Source organism: Dreissena polymorpha, chromosome 8, assembly GCF_020536995.1.
Source record: "Dreissena polymorpha isolate Duluth1 chromosome 8, UMN_Dpol_1.0, whole genome shotgun sequence".
NCBI classification, from domain to species: Eukaryota; Metazoa; Mollusca; class Bivalvia; order Myida; family Dreissenidae; genus Dreissena; species Dreissena polymorpha.
Genome location: NC_068362.1, coordinates 17,287,762 through 17,301,731, shown reverse-complemented (window position 1 = coordinate 17,301,731; position 13,970 = coordinate 17,287,762). Strand labels below are relative to the sequence as shown.

The 13,970-nt window shown below is 35.6% G+C and overlaps 1 long non-coding RNA gene across 1 annotated transcript; it reads left to right on the top strand.

The window, feature by feature from the left end:
* The first annotated feature begins 11,192 nt into the window (after window positions 1-11,192).
* LOC127842615 (uncharacterized) lies at window positions 11,193-11,754 on the top strand. The gene is made up of 2 exons (XR_008031743.1): window positions 11,193-11,426; window positions 11,589-11,754. It is a non-coding gene; the product is annotated as an uncharacterized LOC127842615 (long non-coding RNA).
* Window positions 11,755-13,970: the final 2,216 nt, after the last annotated feature.

The window sequence follows — 13,970 nt, the reverse complement described above, 5'->3', positions numbered from 1 at the left end:
GGCCTTCTAGGACTGTAAGTGTATATATTATTGTTGGTAAAGCAAACATTTTAAGAACAGTAATTTTTCCGATTAAGGAAAGTTTTCATTTCTTCCATTTTTGTAAACAATTGTTAAATTCCTGTAATTTATTTAAAATAGTGTATTCCGTAGTTGCATTTGTTGTATTATACAGTTTTATACCCAGCGCTGTTGCGTGTTCGCAATTCCATTCGAATTTTTCTTTGGGGCAATATTTTACATTGTTATTAATGAATGAACCTAGTGTCATAACTGAACACTTACTATTATTTAGTTTTAATCCTGATATATTAAAAAAATTGTTTATGGTACTTATGAGGACTGTTGGCTGCCATCCAGTGGGAAACATGCATCATCTACAAATAGTGTTTGTTTTCTTTCAATGTTGCCCATTTTGACTCCTTTAATATTTTGATTATTTCTTATAGTGTTAGCTAAAAATTCTATGCAGATTATAAATAGGTATGGTGAGAGGGGACATCCCTGTCTTACGCCCTTTTTGATGTTAAAAAATTCTGAACATTATTGGGGATACATGAATTTGCATTGCTATACAATAATTTAACCCAATTTATAGTAGATTGACTGAACCCCATTGTTTCTAGACATTTGAACATAAAAGTGTGATCCAGGCTATCAAAGGCTTTTTGGATGTCTGAAAAGAAAATGAGTCCACGTTCATTATTGTCATTTACTTTGTCAATTATTTCATTTAAAATTCGTATATTGTCCCCAATATATCTCCCTTTGATAAATCCTGTTCGGTCATAATTGATTAATTTTTCAAGGAATATTTTTTTTCTATTTGCAATCGATTTTGTTGCAATTTTGCAATCCACATTTAATAAAGACACGGGCCGCCAGTTTTTTATGGATAAAATATCGTTTTCCTTTTTCGGCAACAGTGAAATAATACCTTGGTTTTGAAGTGGGGTTAAATGTCCATGTTGAAATGAAAAATTTAAGGAGTTAATTAAATACTGCTTGATATCATTCCAAAAAAGTTTGTAAAATTCAATGGTCAAACCGTCCGATCCTGGGCTCTTTTTTTTTTTCATTTCCTTCAAAGCATTGAAACATTCGTAATCTGTTAATTGTTCAGGATGTTTTGTTCTATCTTCATCTGACAGTTTTACAACATTTTCAACAAAAAGACTGCTGTCATCATAATTATGTAAGTTATCAGGTGCATAAAGGCTTGTGTAATATTTTTTAATTTCTTTAAGTATCTTTACATGGTCATTTTCTATTGTATCATTTATCCTTAGTTGTTTTATCACCTTTTGTTCAGATCTTTTTGATTCAAAATTAGCAAAAGACTTTTTTTTTTTCCAGCCCCTTCAATCCATTCTGCTTTAGATCTTATTAGAAAACCTTTTATTTTTTCTTCGCTGAATGCATTGTATGCATCTTTTTCTTTTTTTGTAATTTTGCATAAGTATTGCATCGTTTGGGTTTCTTTCCAGTTGTTCTTCCATATTTCTTATGTTATTTTCTAGTTCTTTTTCAGTTTTGATATTTTGTTTCTTTTTGTTTGCCGCAAATTTAATGCTTTCATCTCTGACCCTGCCTTTAATAAGTTCCCATAATATATTATATATTTGCATCACTGTTGAAGTGGACAGCTTCTGTAATTGCATTTTTTATCTTTAATTTGGAATCTGTGTCAAATAATAAAGACTTATTTAGCTTAAACTTTAAAGTAACCTTGACCTCTTTCAATCAAATCAAAATGTATGTCTAGGATAACAATGGAATGGTCTGACTCGAAGCCAGTTTTTATTGAGCAGTTTCGAGCGTTACTTATTAGACAAGATGATATAAGAAAGTAGTCTAGTCGGGAAAAAATTGGGGGGTTAGTATTTGAATGCCAAGTAAATGCTGATTTGAAAGGATTAAAATTCCTGTAAATGTCAGATAAATAGTAATTATCTTTTATATAATTGACTTTATTTGAGCATTTAGTTTTCGTAGTTGTCTTCCAATTTAACTTGTCTAACTTAAAATCTTGAAACACATTAAAAACTCCTCCTATTATCAAAGAGTATTCATCTAGACTGGTAATTGTTTTCTCTAATGTATTAAAAAAATCAAGGTCGTCATTATTTGGGGCATATATGTTAATTTAAGCAATTTGAGAATTATATATTTTTTACTTATAGGACCTGTAGCCTTCCTACTATAATTTCGAGGATATGTATTTGTTGATTGGGTTTTAATAGAATTCCGATGCCTAAGCTGTTTGTACTTTGTCCACTGCAAAAAACGTCCCCTCCCCACGCTTCAGCCCAGTCAGTTTTTAATTGTTTGTTATCATAATGCAGTTCTTGTAACATTGCTATATCAATTGATTTTGTTTTTAACCATGTAAAAACTTGTTCGCGTTTAATTTTGGCACCCAGCCCTTTGACATTAAATGTACAAATATTTAAGCTTGTCATATTGTAATATTATTATGAATGTCCACCATGATTCTATTAATTGTATACCCATTTAAAATGTTACCATTTACCTCCAGCGTAAAAACTTTAACATACATTTTAAGTCTTGGCATAAGGCGCGTATTAAATAAATAAAAAAAAGATGTGAAAAAGATTATTACAAAATAGTTGCTTTTTATCAAGGATCCGTCGACAAAAATGACAATTAATATGACAATATAATATTTACATCATTACAAAATTTAGGCCTGTTTACATTGTGCATACCTTATAATAGCAATACCTTAAAATGTTATACACACAGAAATTGGCAAAAACATCATTTTCATTGTCACAATTATATCATATATAGTTAACATGCAATCATGTCAATAAACAACATTATAACATAACACATTGTTTTTATGATTGTTAATATTATACATACTATCGTCATATTCTTATTTTACTAAAGCCTATGTGTTACAAATATTGTAATCAGTGTTGTTTTATATACGAGCTATTTTACACATAATATGTAGCAAGATTGGTATATTTTATTTTATTTTAGATTTTATAATTATTTTATTCACGCGTTCAGTTTTTAATCCTTTTCGTTTGTGTTTTATTTATAAAAACAAACAAGATATGTCCATACAAATGTTAAACGAGATAGTTTTAGTCAGCGGCTGTTAGTATTAACTTTATAAAATAAGTTTGAAAAAAATAAATTACAGATAGCTGAATGTTGATAGTTAACCATGTATGCTTCTATAAATGGTAGTAAATGTACTTAGTAAAATAATCTACCATAGAAAAAAAAGATCAAGCTATAGATTCAGTGACATACTGACAAGATACATTAGGACTGTAGTACTAGCATATTGATTCACGGTTATCTCTAAAATACACCATGATTAATGTTGTTTGATTTACATATACATAGTTACAGAAAATACTGGGTTAGTATTCATTTAATAAATCAGAGTAGTTCGTTTAAAAATACATTAGTCTTAACGGTACAAGCGTTGTGTGTCTAAATGTTACCTTTTCGTTATAAATATGTGTATGAACGTATTTACACGTATGTTTCCCCGTATGGAACCTTGTATTCAAATACAAGAGGACTTTGAAGGAAGCATTTATGATTAATCAATAAATAATCTTTTCGATCGTTCTTAGGTCAGTTTAACGAAAAACCGAAAGTGACCCAATAATATTCCATGCGTATTAAAATTTGTCGTTTCGAGTCAGGTAAATAAAAGGCTATGTTTCTTGTTAAAAGCCCATGCATTGATATGGAGGTGCAATATTTATGAAGACGAAACTCTATATTCAAGTCTGTTGACATCTGACTATAACGCACCTAAACGTACATGTATGTGCTAAATATTTGATAAAAATAAGATTTAGACATACATGAACCAATTAAAGAGTAATACCAACAAAGTTGAAATAATACAGGTGGGCTTCTATATGTCAAAAATTTCTGTAAACATGACAACAATATCAATCATCGCAACCTTCGGTAACACAAAACACACACACACACACACGTACACACCAACACACGCGCACACACCCACCCACGCACACGAACGCTCGCACGAACGCACGCACGCACGCACGCACGCACGCACGCACGCACGCACGCACGCACGCACGCACGCACGCACACACACACACACACACACACACACACACACACACACACACACACACACACACACACAAAGCATCAACTAAAAGCGCTATCAAGGTACTAATATGTCCATAATATAGCTCACACATAAGCTCAATATAACTAGTCTATGCACTGCATTTTTGTTAAACCTATTGATCCTAAATCAATTAAAGGCTTACATATTTCCATACAACGCAACATACAACAAACAGTTATCTTGCTTGTCGACGGCACGGGTTATTATACAAAAGATTTTTATAATGAAGTTTAAATATCGACCATTATTAGTTTTAAACTGCATTTTGGTTACTGTGGTAAACCAGTAGAGAAAACAACGGCCTCGCCTCAATGGATTAAATATATAATGTTCGCATGGTTAAAGCATGAAGAGGCATGATTTACTCGTGTTTTGTTTTGTTGACTTTTCCAGTATGTAATGTTGTAGTATAGTTTTCAAAAAAGAAGGGTGATCGACAAGCAATTGGGGTTATCAAAAGAAATAAAATGTTATCATTATACTAAGCACTGTCTATATGATATTATTATGATTACAAAAATAGCATTTTATTGATATGTGTTGATAATTAAACTTCTATTATTTACGATAAAGAATATTTGTTTAGTTTGTTTTACACATATTTATGGCCAAGGGAGGTCAAACCAGGTTTGGTAGCTTTCGTACGGGACTGTTTGGATTCTACCAGATTTGTTTTTGTAGCTTAGGGTTCCGTTTACGGATCATGCGTCTTCGACTTCATCACTCATCTTTTTTTATACACATTAGTACGTGAAGATTCAGTCTAGTCAGAGCTTCATTTATGAAGACACCGGTGCTTTTCAGTTTCCGTCTGTTGCTCATCCACGTTTTCCTGGTTAGTCTTGAAACGAACCGCACTATGATGTCTCTATTTTTGTTGAGTGGGTTGGGCAACCGATGCGCGATGTCAATGTCAGACAGGTTTAGGTTTGCAATTCCTTTTTCATTGAGAAACATTATAACTTTTTTCGCAGAATCAAGTGCAGTTTCTTTTTTATCGGTATCTTGGATTCCCCGTATTTTAATATTGTTTCTTCGGCTATATTGTTCTGTCTCGTTTTCAAGCTTTTTCAACTTCTCTTCTTGTTTCTTAACCATCTCTTCTAGCCTATCATTTGCTTCATCTTTGTCATTGACCTTTCTTTCCATCGTTTTTAACAATGTTCTTAGGGCGTCACACTCTTGCTCTTTCTCAAAAACTTTACTTTCTACAATCTCAATTATGTTAATTACCGATTTCAATAGGTCGTCTTTCATCTCTTTGATCAACTCTTTTAAGGTTTCGCGTAGGCTGCCATCGCCTTTCATCACTACATGTTCAAGCTTACTATTTACTCTTTTCATCGAACCATCTAGACGTTCTCGCCTGGAGTTAATTTGCCTCATTTGCTTCAGTACGTTTTCTAGTTCTTTCTTAAAACATGACGCATTTGGTTCTTCTGTATCAAGTTCATCAATGCAGTCAATACTTGTGTCGGAAAGCTGTCTTTTCTTTTTCTTCTTTTTCTGCTTTTGTGTTGTTTGTGCCTCAGAAAGACTTGCCTCTAGTTCACTAGTACTAGAGACTTCACTTCGTTTTCTTTTGTTTTCATCTAATTCCTTGGCGTTACTATTGTCCTTATCAGTTTCTTGGGTTTTTTGTGTGGGTTTTGCACTGTTTTACCCTGTTTACTTGCCATGGCTGTAACTGCTGTATGCAATCTTTTTTTAACAGTATACTTTAAATTTAGGCACGAGTAATGTCGAGCACATTTAGTTCATCAAAAACACTTTTACTATAACCTATATTGCTTTAATTTACATTTTATACATTAAGAGTCACTTACATATCATCCTCATCCCACATCCTTGATAAAAAACTTTTTAAAAACACTGTTTATATCATTTTTATGCTGATCAAAATTTTTTTACAACTCACGTTAAGGCTACACACCATTTCTGGGTGATACCAGTATCCACCCGGATCGCCCCGCACCCTTATTGAAACTCCTCCAATTTTGGACGTGAGCTTTCTAGGATTGATGTACTTCGCTACTTGCACCCAAATTGTGTCGCACATTCCGAGCCTTTCTAATTGACTGAACACCCACAGCCGTCGGTTGTCAGATGACACCCATTTACCCCTGATGATAACCACACACACATACACACACACACACACACACACACACACACACACACACACACACACACACACACACACACACACACACACACACACACACACACACACCACACACACACACACACACACACACACACACACACACACACACACACACACACACACACACACACACACACACACACACACACACACACACACACACACACACACACACACACACACACACCACACACACACACACACACACACACACACACACACACACACACACACACACACACACACACACACACACCACACACACACACACACACACACACACACACACACACACACACACACACACACACACACACACACACACACACACACACACACACACACACACACACACACACAAAGCATCAACTAAAAGCGCTATCAAGGTACTAATATGTCCATAATATAGCTCACACATAAGCTCAATATAACTAGTCTATGCACTTCATTTTTGTTAAACCTATTGATCCTAAATCAATTAAAGGCTTACATATTTCCATACAACGCAACATACAACAAACAGTTATCTTGCTTGTCGACGGCACGGGTTATTATACAAAAGATTTTTATAATGAAGTTTAAATATCGACCATTATTAGTTTTAAACTGCATTTTGGTTACTGTGGTAGACCAGTAGAGAAAACAACGGCCTCGCCTCAATGGATTAAATATATAATGTTCGCATGGTTAAAGCATGAAGAGGCATGATTTACTCGTGTTTTGTTTTGTTGACTTTTCCAGTATGTAATGTTGTAGTATAGTTTTCAAAAAAGAAGGGTGATCGACAAGCAATTGGGGTTATCAAAAGAAATAAAATGTTATCATTATACTAAGCACTGTCTATATGATATTATTATGATTACAAAAATAGCATTTTAGTGATATGTGTTGATAATTAAACTTCTATTATTTACGATAAAGAATATTTGTTTAGTTTGTTTTACACATATTTATGGCCAAGGGAGGTCAAACCAGGTTTGGTAGCTTTCGTACGGGACTGTTTGGATTCTACCAGATTTGTTTTTGTAGCGTAGGGTTCCGTTTACGGATCATGCGTCTTCGACTTCATCACTCATCTTTTTTTATACACATTAGTACGTGAAGATTCAGTCTAGTCAGATCTTCATTTATGAAGACACCGGTGCTTTTCAGTTTCCGTCTGTTGCTCATCCACGTTTTCCTGGTTAGTCTTGAAACGAACCGCACTATGATGTCTCTATTTTTGTTGAGTGGGTTGGGCAACCGATGCGCGATGTCAATGTCAGACAGGTTTAGGTTTGCAATTCCTTTTTCATTGAGAAACATTATAACTTTTTTCGCAGAATCAATTGCAGTTTCTTTTTTATCGGTATCTTGGATTCCCCGTATTTTAATATTGTTTCTTCGGCTATATTGTTCTGTCTCGTTTTCAAGCTTTTTCAACTTCTCTTCTTGTTTCTTAACCATCTCTTCTAGCCTATCATTTGCTTCATCTTTGTCATTGACCTTTCTTTCCATCGTTTTTAACAATGTTCTTAGGGCGTCACACTCTTGCTCTTTCTCAAAAACTTTACTTTCTACAATCTCAATTATGTTAATTACCGATTTCAATAGGTCGTCTTTCATCTCTTTGATCAACTCTTTTAAGGTTTCGCGTAGGCTGCCATCGCCTTTCATCACTACATGTTCAAGCTTACTATTTACTCTATTCATCGAACCATCTAGACGTTCTCGCTTGGAGTTGATTTGCCTCATTTGCTTCAGTACGTTTTCTAGTTCTTTCTTAAAACATGACGCATTTGGTTCTTCTGTATCAAGTTCATCAATGCAGTCAATACTTGTGTCGGAAAGCTGTCTTTTCTTTTTCTTCTTTTTCTGCTTTTGTGTTGTTTGTGCCTCAGAAAGACTTGCCTCTAGTTCACTAGTACTAGAGACTTCACTTCGTTTTCTTTTGTTTTCATCTAATTCCTTGGCGTTACTATTGTCCTTATCAGTTTCTTGGGTTTTTTGTGTGGGTTTTGCACTGTTTTACCCTGTTTACTTGCCATGGCTGTAACTGCTGTATGCAATCTTTTTTTAACAGTATACTTTAAATTTAGGCACGAGTAATGTCGAGCACATTTAGTTCATCAAAAACACTTTTACTATAACCTATATTGCTTTAATTTACATTTTATACATTAAGAGTCACTTACATATCATCCTCATCCCACATCCTTGATAAAAAAACTTTTTAAAAACACTGTTTATATCATTTTTATGCTGATCAAAATTTGTTTACAACTCACGTTAAGGCTACACACCATTTCTGGGTGATACCAGTATCCACCCGGATCGCCCCGCACCCTTATTGAAACTCCTCCAATTTTGGACGTGAGCTTTCTAGGATTGATGTACTTCGCTACTTGCACCCAAATTGTGTCGCACATTCCGAGCCTTTCTAATTGACTGAACACCCACAGCCGTCGGTTGTCAGATGACACCCATTTACCCCTGATGATAACCACAGTTATAATAGGGATCGAACCATTGCTGCATCTGTAACACACAAGGCACGCAATATTTCGTTTGTTAACACATATGCCTTATAAAGTGTAATCAAATGTCATTTTTACCATATATGATTCTCGAGTATTTTTAAGTTTAATAATGTTTTTAAAAGCACGAAACATTCCTTTAAGATATACATTTATTTAGATTATGTCATTGTAGTTATTTCCCATTGATTTCAATTTATATTTATAGAATTTATATTCATGTTCGTTGGTCTAAATTACATGTATTTTTATTCAAAGATCTAGATAAATGTCGATGTGGTTTTTGAGTCACGAAAACATACATACATTCTTTCCTTTTTTTTCAATTTACACAAGTTGAAAGTATTTTGTAGGAACAGTTTGTATAGTAAAATTTAATTCCAGTCAATTGTAAATGAATTAAATAAACACTTGTCCCCTATGATTTTCAAACATAACATAAGCTTTTTCTTTGCGGACATTTTTCCTCCAACACGCACATGCACGCACACAATCACACACACGCACGAAAGTAACTGTAAAGAATTAGTGTGGGAAATATAACGTTTTCATATTAAGGAGCAGATTCGGCAATCAAATAGAACGCGTTTTAACTTAAAATGGGTTTATATGTGTTCCAAGTTATTTAAAAATACATCAATATAGAACTGTATTTTAAAATTCATCATTTTTTGGTTAAGGTATGTTTGTCACAGGTCATCCGGACGGACAGCGCAACTGCTGTTTGCCATGTACCTTAAAGAAGGGCATAAACAGTAATTGCAAACAATGCAACCAACGCAATTCATTTCGAGTACATATATTTACTTACATCCCGTCACAAATATCATCCAGCGTTTGTCCAATCTCTGTCCGTCTTTGCAACGAATTTTTATCAAAATACTTGCTGATGGAATATGAGAATAAAATATCCGAGATGGTGGAATGTTGATAAACATTGTAATATCTTATATTAAAACGTGGTGATGCTGTTTTATTTTCGTTTAAACCGAAAAAGTGAGTCTCATAGTCGCAAATAGTCAATGTCTAAGACAGACTACATGTTTTCTATTAAGTTACCTTATATCATGAGGAACAATATGGGTATATAGAATACGCATTGATGAGTTGTGACTTGGGATTCCAGCAAACTACATGTACATCGGGAAATGCCTTAAGTTGCTGTTTCGTTTAACTCGCAACAGTTCATAAAACCAAGTTTATGCACACATAAAGTTTTTTATGTCATTGTGATAATTTTTCTTGTTTAGTAGAAGTTCTATTCAATACTTTTGTTAAAATGCTAAACTAGTGCAATGTTACCTTGCACGCTTAGGTCTCAGCCAATCATTGTATATTTCAAAGTCATGTGATATGTTTATCCAATCATAATGCTCCCAAATTCTTTCCAGTAATATTTTGGCGTGTGCAGTTACACCGCCAAGCTTACGCTTCAAAAACAATATTTTCTATTATTCTGGATTATATTTCAAGGTGAAGCATTATGCTTTCAGGCTAAGCCTTCTTTAGTTATAAGTAATTCGTTTCATTTCATCGGCGGCGACCTTGCTCTACGTTGGATTTTAAAACCATAATTCATGCACATTGTTTTCTGGGAAACAAAGATACCCACGCGCAATCTAGTGACGTCATCGCGTGATCAAACATGGCTGCGTCCAGCGCTCTAAAAGTACAGCTGTTTGGGCATTCGTTTGTGAGGCACCTTAAGGATTTCATCCGGGATGACAACACTCTACGTTTTGACTTAAATCTACAGGGACACCCGTTAGTTCAATACTCTGGATTCTCCGGTACTCGTGTCGACACACTACACGATCGTTTAACCGTTATTTCTGACTTCGAACCGGAAATCGTTGTGCTGATTATTGGCACTTACGACATTTATGGCTCGTCGTGTTCAATAATCTCTGTGGCAAATAAAATTGAAGACCAGGTGAGAACACTTTTATTTGAATTGAATGTACGTTATGTCACTGTGTTGTAATGTTAACATCGCAGCGCACCCCAAGTCTCTTCAAAATACCCAGTTGACACGATGTGGTTCAATAACAGGGTGGACAGTCTAAATTTTCTACAATCTGAACGTTTGAAATTTGTGTCAGACAGCTGAGCTTGCCAGATATGTATTCCTATTCAATGTTTGTCGAGCTTAAGCTAGCTCTCTACGGTTTTGAGTTATCAAGCTCAGATTTATTATATTTTAATAAACGACTTCGTTGGCAGCATCATGTCACATACACGCTAGTAATTTACTAGCCTGTCATACTATTTTATAGAGGCCTGATTTAGATTGACAAACTATTTGTTTACTTTTGCTTGTTTCGTTTCACTGGCCTCATGCTTATTAACCAGGTTTTCCGAAGGAAAAAACTGGTTATTAGATTGGCGAATGCGGGCGGGCTGGCGGGCTGGCGGGCTGGCTGGCGGGCGGGCGGAACAAGCTTGTCCGGGCCATAACTATGTCGTTCATTGTCAGATTTTAAAATCATTTGGCACATTTGTTCACCATCATTGGACAGTGTGTCGCGCGAAATAATTACGTCGATATCTCCAAGGTCAAGGTCACACTTTGAGTTCAAAGGTCAAAAATGGCCATAAATGAGCTTGTCCTTGCCATAACTATGTCATTCATTGTGAGATTTTAAAATCATTTGGCACATTTGTTCACCATCATGGGACGGTGTGTCGCGCGAAATAATTACGTCGATATCTCCAAGGTCAAGGTCACACTTTGAGTTCAAAGGTCAAAAATGGCCATAAATGAGCTTGTCCTGGCCATAACTATGTCATTCATTGTGAGATTTTAAAATCATTTGACACATTTGTTCACCATCATGGGACGGTGTGTCGCACGAAAGAATCACGTCAATATCTCCAATGTCAAGGTCGCCACGACTAAAAATAGATTTTTTTTAAAAACAAACTTACAAAGGGGGTTAATTTTGTTTGTTCATTTCAAAAGTTCATTTTGAGTTTTCTCCCTTTATCAGATTTTTTTTCACAATGAAAACCTGGTTTTGTGACAATTTTGTCCCTTGTTATTATTTTATCAAGGCATGTTTTAGTTACCAGCCTCATGCTTTGTATTATATTTATGCGTGATTTAGTTACCAGCCTCACGCTTATTATTATTTAATCTAGGCATGATTTATTGACCAGCCTCATGCAATAGATTTTATTTATGCGTGATTTAGTTACCAGCCTCACGCTTATTATTTTATATTCCTAAAGGCATGGTTTAGTTACCAGCCTCATGCCTTATACTTATGCGTGATTTAGTTACCAGCCTCACGCTTATAATTATTTATTTAATAAAGGCATGATTTAGTTACCAGCCTCATGCCTTATATGTATGCGTGATTTAGTTACCAGCCTCACGCTTATTATTATTTATAAACTACCAGTATTTTTGTTTATTTACCTGCCTCATGCTTTCTATTTTAGCGTGATTTAGTTACCAGCCTCATGCTTTGAACATTGTTTTATTTTATTCATACAGGATTCAGTTGTCAGCAACTTGCTCTATAATTGTGTGATTTTACAAAAAGCCCAAGGCTTATTATTGTTAATTTTACCTAGGCACGATTTACTTGCCAGCCTTATGCCATATCTTTATGCGTGATTTAGTTACTAGCCTCATGCTTACCAATATTATATTTGCTCATGAATTATTTGTCATTAGCCATTTTAATTATGGGACTATCAGTCCAGCGCTTCCTTTGTCGATTTTATTATTTTAACTAAATGGGGATATTCAATTGTCTTTTTATGGGGATATTTAATTGTCTAGTTTAGACACGAAAAATATTTTAACCCCCTTTCAGAAAGTTTAATCATAACCATGGTTTTATGGCATTATACACAACAAATCCAGCAATCATCACTTTGACAAGCATAGTTTAAAGAATATATTTGAATGTCTAGTTTTATAATAACATGTGAATTGATTTTCAGATCATGAGATGAGGCCTGCTAAGAAAAATAAAAGATCAGCAACAACAACATCATGCAGTTGCTGTGAACAACAGACCAGGAAATCACGCTCCACACCCGCCGGCCCTCCTACACCAATACCCCTGGCTGTTCTTTCACAAGAAAAGGGGACATCTGGTCCATCCAATGCCCACAACAATAACACAGTCCAGGGTGGTGAGGTTAATCCTGTTCCAGTGCCTCCCAATGAAGTTATTTTGCCTATCCAACAACCCCAGCAACAGATACCATTAAACTTCGCAGACGACTCCTCTTCAGACGATGATGTTGACCCACCAGCAGCTCTGCAGGACATTCTCAACACACACATGATGGGCCTTCTACCGGATACTGGTATGCAATATGCAGAACCAGTCAGCACTCCAATAATTTCGCAAATTAAAGAGTCATTGTGCAAGGACATTTGGAAAGGCAAATACATAGATCTCTCATCTCTCCTTTCAGTCAATTCTGCATCTCAACCGTCTAACTTCACTCTACAATTCGATAAACATGCCAATATTTCAATTCAGCCTTCAACACGCTCTGCAAAAATCACTTCCATTGAGGTTTGGACGTCTGCGTTCATTCGCTACATATCCGTTAGGTCATACAAGTATCCTGGGGAAACACAACAACTCCTTAAATATATGGAGATAGTCCGGGATCTGGCTACTCGCCGTCCAGGACCGGCTTTTAATATTATAACAGTCAACTTCGTTTCTTACGAGCTTCTGTTCCTTTGCCTTGGGACAAAATACACACTGAATTCTGGCTGATGGCCAGCACACAAAGCACAAATACTCGGTCCTTTCGTCCCTCAAGACCCGCCACTCAAAGCAGATCGTTCCCCTCAAACCGTAAAAAACGTTTCCTGGATAATACCTGTTGGAATTTTAACAAACCAACCCACTGTCTACGCATCAGCTGCCCCCACCCCCATGTCTGTGGTTTCTGCCGGGGACCCCACACTGCCTTCAGCTGCTCATTCTCCAGCAAGGAGCAAGCCCCCCAGTCCCTCTCTGGCAAGAAAAACCCTTCCAGTTCCGGTCCACCCACCCAAGCAATTATAATTTGGTCACACCTGTAAAAGTCAACCAGTTAATCCCATTTCTTTCAGGATATATATGGTCAAGTTACATTGTGGACGGTT